This window comes from Corvus hawaiiensis, chromosome 2 (genome assembly GCF_020740725.1).
Source record: "Corvus hawaiiensis isolate bCorHaw1 chromosome 2, bCorHaw1.pri.cur, whole genome shotgun sequence".
NCBI classification, from domain to species: domain Eukaryota; kingdom Metazoa; phylum Chordata; class Aves; order Passeriformes; family Corvidae; genus Corvus; species Corvus hawaiiensis.
In genome coordinates this window covers 32,178,985-32,184,984 of record NC_063214.1, presented here as the reverse complement: position 1 = coordinate 32,184,984, position 6,000 = coordinate 32,178,985, and the positions used below count along the sequence as shown (strand labels likewise).

The following is a 6,000-nucleotide window of genomic DNA, read 5'->3' as shown; positions in this document are numbered from 1 at the left end:
AACTCCATTTCTCTCTTGGACGGAGGAGCCCAGAACTGGACACTGCAACTCCAGAGGCAACTCACCCGGGCTGAGTAGAAAGGAAGCTTTGGAGGTGGAGTACAAGCAAGCACAGATGCACTAACTTGAGGCTGGGTCCGGCAGAACAACAGGAGATGCCACACAGTAATTTGGGTTTCAACAGTATCAAGAGAGACTGACCAAGGATTAGTCCTGTACAGCCACACTGTCCCTCCTAACCTGAACCTGGCAGGGGCAGAGGGGCAGGGGCAGAGGGGCTGGGGCAGGAGCTTGGGCAGAGGTTGGGGCAGGCACAGCTGCGGCCACGCTCGGGATCCCCAGAAAGCAGGCGGCGAGGGAAGACCCGCTTGGAAAATCCCTCTCTGGAAGAGGCTGGGTGGGGGAAAGGAGGAGAGGTCGGGCAGCACAGGCTGGGATCGCGGAGGGAAGCCGGTGCCGCCCAGCGACCCGCCCAGCGGAGCGGCTCCGAGGGGAGGCTGCGTGCGGCCGGGGGAGCCGGCGGGGCGTGCGGCACAGAGGATGGCGATGGCCGCGGAAGTGACAGGAGTGGCTGCAGCCGCCTCGGAGTGCGGGATCCCGCAGCGCCCCCACCCCCATTTGCCGTCGCTGGGCCTCTGCGAAGGAAAGCAGGTCGGGGGGGCGGAGAGAGAATGGAGGAGGGGCACGACGAGGAAGGGAGGGAGGGAGGGAAGGGGGGAGAGAAAGCGAGAGAGAGAGAGAGGAGCCGGGAGAAAGGGACAAGGCAGATTCTGGGAAGCGAGAGGAAGAGAGACTCCTGCAGGAGGGGAAACCTGGGCGGGGAGAGGACATTCCCAGTGAAGGGCCTGGAGGGGAGCGCAAGGATCGGGACTGCTCACAAGCATCCGACTTGTTGAAAGACGTCGAGCGAGGACCAGAGGCTGTGCCCGGGGCCGGGGGACAAAGCGGCGTTGGGCGCGGAGCGAGAGGGAGCTGGCGCTGGCCCGCCGGGATGGTGCGACTCGCGCCGTGAAAATGGTCTTTGTCCAACTTTTCTGATGCCGGGAGGCCGGGCGGCACGGCTCTAGCGGGAAGGGCTCCTGCGAACACTGCTCGAGTAATGCTGGGAAGTGGAGGGGGTGTTGCTGGAGTCCTGCACAAGGTACCGTGGCGGACGGGCGAGGACGGGTATTGTGAGTCCGGCCGGAGCGCTCGGAGCGAGCGGGACGTGGTCGCGGGTTACCCGCCGGTCTCTGCCATCCGGGGGAGGGGGCACAGAACAAACGAGGACTACTTAGAAAGGGGTTCAAACTCCTCAGGTCATGTTTTTTCCCTCCTTTCCCGGTGCGTGCTGTTCAAAGGCTGCGTTACCGGGACTCTCCCCCGAGCGCGCCTCTGCTGTCAGGTGCCGGCTGTGGGCGCGGGGAGGACAGATGTGGGCAGTCGGGTCACGGCCTCTTGCTCACGGAGGTTACCATCGCACCCAGAGTCCTTCCACACAGCCATGGTGCGTTTGGTCTGCTCCCATGAGCGGTGTTTTCCGTCTCTCTAGCCCCCTGAAGAGCCATAGGGAAAAGCTGCCTTTGAAGTCTCTGAAGTAGGGTTTGATGGATGCTGGTGCCGGTTCCCGATCCTCGTGGAACGACACAAGCGAGGCTGTGTGGCCTTGTCTGTGGGTAGGGTTGCTCAGCGCTCTTGTGGGGGACAGATGGCTGTATGAGTGCTTGTGGCAGAGAAAAGCCATGTTAGGCTATTTTTCAAGGAGATGATGCAAGTTACTACTACTCAAGCTAAATAAATCTGTGAATGTGGGAGGGGCTGTTGTGATGGGTAATTTTAATTTTGCCTTTTGTGGGATCCACTGAGATGATTTCACTTACTCTGAAGTTTCTCTTGCTGTTACCACACTCATTTGGCCAGGGAGGAGAGTGAGTATCACCTGCCTTTCCTACAAGTTCCAGAAACCAGAGAGTAAAGGTGGGGAAGCAAATCTCCCGAGGGGCATCCTTCACTAGCAGTGATACCATGTCATGCAGATTCATGATGAAGAGGAGTGAGAGGGCAAATGGAAACAACAAAGTCAAGAAGAGTAGCTGGCACCAGATGCATCTGTTACAGGGACAAATCTGTAGCCTCATCTGGGATGGAGGAGGAGACCTCCTTTTTCATTGTTGTATGGGTTCTAATCAGAAACGTGAAACTGGATGTGGATGCACCTCTTGTTTAGTTACAGCTGATCCAGCTGCCCTAAGCCATTAGTACAAGATTTATTGGCTGGTTTTAGGTATATCTTCATTCCTGATTTGAAATAATTTCAATGCTGATGTTCCTTTGGGAGAAGGAAAGGAAAAGATAATCCACAATCTAATAATCCTCTTCTGATGCTACCCCATCTCATTGCAGAAAAAAAAATACTGTTTTTCTCTAGAAGTTCATTCCCTAAATTCAACACCTTGCACTACTTCAGTTCGCTGTGCTGATGTATTGGCAAGTTTCAGATAACTGCACATAATTGCATCCTTTCCTTTACTGCCCTTTGCATGTATGTTCTCTTAGCCAAATTACGCATGTGCAGTTTTTAATTCCTTGACTTGTGTGTCCCTCTAGCCACTAGACATTTTTTTCTTGTCTTCTGAGTTCTCTTCTATTTGACATTCTTGCACTTGCATTGAGCTTCTCAGAATTGTTTGCATGGCCATGTGTTTTGATACTTGGAAATACCATCACTTTGGGGCACTGGAGATTGTATGAAGTAGGATTGTATCTCTTTCTAATTTCATCACAGAAACCCTACAAAGGCATGTTTTCTTGCGTTGTTCTGAGGTTCTCAGCTCTTCCAAGCTGTTACCTGTGGCAAGAACAGCTTAGGTTGTGGAGACTTTTTGGAGGGGGTTGGGGAAGAGATGTCTCTTCTCTTTTCTTTCGCCCAAGGCTGCTGCTGTCTTCGCCTTCTGTATTTTACTTGGAGGCTGACCAATGGCACAGTGTAAATCTTTTTTTGGGGGAAGGCAGCTGGTGGATCCAAGGAGACAGCTGCTTATTCTCCAGCATGCTCCCATAGGCTACCAGCACATGTATCTGACAAGGGAGCTGATCGCTCAGTCCATTGAGAATTGTCTTCTTTATGCCTGTACAAATTCGCTGTGTACGTCCCTCTTTGTGCCCAGGTGCAGATGTCTTCCCCTTCTCCCCTCTGATACTGCATGTGCCATATGCAAAAGATCATATAAGAGATGAGTATATTTTTTCCCCCTTATCTTGTGTGCTTCCAATTAAGACAGTGTTGTTTTTTTTGGTCAACTCTCCCTCCCTGAATTGTAGAAGATTTATGCATGCTTTTCCTCTGGTGCAGGAATGCTCCTCTCTCCAGATCTGCTCTCCCTAAAACCTTAGTTTCCTTGTATTTCATTGTCCATCAGCAGTCTCTTTGTAGAGGGTTATCCTAAAGTCCCTACAGATTAGTGCAGAGTACTTTTTGAGCACACATAAGGTTGCACAATATATTTTAATTTCTCATGTCTGTGGCCATACTGCATATGTTTACTGCACACATAAACAATAGAAGGTGGAAGAAGTACAAATGGGTGTGTATGGTCAAGCTAGAGCTTTATAATGTCATTTAGCCACCAAACAAGAGGGCAGTATCTCCCAAAAAGGGTGCTGTCATGAAGAAGTATTTATTAAGAATATTCCAGATTGGCTGGTTTTGGTCATAAACGTGATGATTTTTTTCAAAAAGCTCAAAGACTTATTTCTGTGAAAAGCAGATTAAGGGTTTAGGGGGAAACTGATGAGCCCCTATAATATTGTCATTATTTAGTCTTGTTTGTTGTTGGTTTTTTGCTTAAACCTGATTTAATATTATATTACTATTCTATCTTGCTGTTGAGTTTGATTTTGTTAGCAAGCTTTGTATCATCTTGCAGAAGTGCAGGTAATGTACTTCTTCCAGCTACTGACTCCACACGTTCAGCAGTTTTCCAACTCATTACGACCTTATACTTTAGCTTCTACCTGTTAAGTCTTGGGCTGGGTATCACTCTTCTCTCCATATTTGCTCTCTTTGGCAACCATGAAGTGTCATGGGCTTCAGGGGTGTACACAAGTGTAACACAGGTGTATTTTGTAAATAATTCTGCAGATGTTGTACAACAGCATACTAGCTCTCTTTCTCCAGTGCTGCCAACTGTGCTGTGTAAACAGACCCCCAAAAGGATAAAAACTCCTTAATTGCTTGTGTCAGCCACAGCAGTCAAACATGTGAGCAGCAAGTCTGAGTAAGAAAAAGCCATTTCATGTTGTCACTCTTCTCTCACTTGATTTATACAAGGAGTTTTAAACTTAACAAAGAACTACACTAGTACTTCCTTCTCAGAGGCATGTGTTGTGCTTGAAGAAATACTCCTCTGCCACCAGAAATAGAATATTATTGGAAGTGTACTGTTAGTATATGTTGTGTTTTAAAAAATGCAGTTAAAACGTGTACTTTTTGGAGATCCTGGCACATTATTTTATACTGAAGGTGCTGTCTTGCCTCTTAAAAAGTCGCCATGGAGCAAGCTGATGCTTCTGTCACAGAGGTCCTACTTGAAGGTTGTTCTTGAGATCACTTCTGCCAAAAGATCTTCTAGTCATTGGTTTCAATTTTCCATGCCAACAGAGGCCCCTGTGCATTCTGCTACTCAGGCCTGCTTGTCAAGAAGATTTTTGTTCAAACGTTTCACGTGCACACCCCCACTCCCATATGCACGCACGTGTGCGCATGCTCGTGTGTGCCCACAGCTATGGGCAAAGAGCGGAAAAAAGGGCTGTCCTGGCAGTAGAGAAGATTCTGGGTACTATAAGAACACAGCCTATCCAGCCTGAAAACTATAGTCTTACATATGAAAGCTGAATCCTTAAGGTCTTGATTCACCTTAGGATGGAAATTCTCGCCAGCCCAGACCTGCACATTGAAACATACATGACTTCATTTTCAGACAGGCTTTTTTTTTTTTCCCCCTGTCTCCTTAAGCTTGCCAAGTGAATGATTCCTCTGCTGATTCTGCAAGTTTCCAAGTGCAGTTTTTTGCTCTATGCCATGTCTCTGGAAAATATCCAATGTGTCTAAATCATGTAATTAAACCCTAGAAGCTAAAGACTCAGAACTACTGACTCTTTGTAAGATATTTCTGTTTTAGCATGCTGATGTTTCTCCAAGTTACTGTAAAGCTTTCAAAGCTCCCTAAATGACCTGATCTCTCTCCCACTTACTGCAAAACATTCACATGATATGAATCTGTTTGGCCCAGCTGACCACTTCAGAGGCAGTGTGTAGGATACAGACGCCTGTGTGGAAGGCTTTAGCATCAGGCTTACCACAGGTTCTCTCAGATCCTGAGGATGTCTACAAATGGAAGCATGGTTCCTTGGCAGAACTCTCTTATCTTCCTAACTATTCTCTAAGAAGAGAGTGGGATGTCACAAGAGAGACAATATTACAGAGATTTCTGGGCAGGTTTTGAATAAATTCAATTTGGAAATTCAAACTGAACTGTTTATAAGACTGTTTGAATTTCCAAATGTTAAGTTTCACGCACAGCTAGGATCAATTTCATTCCAGTACGCAGAATCTGGAATGCTTTCTGCACCAGGAAGATGTTTTAAATTACTCCTCCTTGGGTTTGAGCCAGGAAGAAGCTGCTGGAAGCACAGCTGGATTGGGATGCATGCTTACAGTTGTCTCCCAGATAGTCCCTTCCCTTCCTAATGTCAGTAGGCTTTCAGCTGGTGCCAGCAGCAATGGGAATGCAACTATGTACTGACATTTTCACTTTTCAGTGAGTTTGCTAATCCCGTTCGGTGCATGTGTTGTCCCTAAAGGGGCTACCATAGCAGCAGTAACCACTGCCATCACTACAGTATCAGGAATGGAGTAGTTGAAGAATGTTTGTTTCACTGCTAGTGCAGAGAGGATCTTAGTGGTCTTCTCCTCTTCCAGTATCTAAGCATGTTAGAAATACATAAAGATGCAGTACCACA

At 47.8% G+C, this 6,000-nt stretch overlaps 1 protein-coding gene across 2 annotated transcripts in view; it reads left to right on the top strand.

Moving 5' to 3' along the window:
- The first annotated feature begins 498 nt into the window (after window positions 1–498).
- Window positions 499–6,000, top strand: part of LOC125321408 (ephrin type-B receptor 5) — a 66,861-nt gene continuing 61,359 nt past the window's right edge. Inside the window, exon 1 of one of the 2 annotated variants that reach the window (XM_048294205.1) lies at window positions 499–651. The gene's annotated coding sequence lies outside the window, so the exon portion shown is untranslated. Of the gene's footprint in view, window positions 652–721; window positions 1,142–6,000 lie in introns of those variants that run through there. The other variant, XM_048294204.1, reaches the window with a different exon arrangement.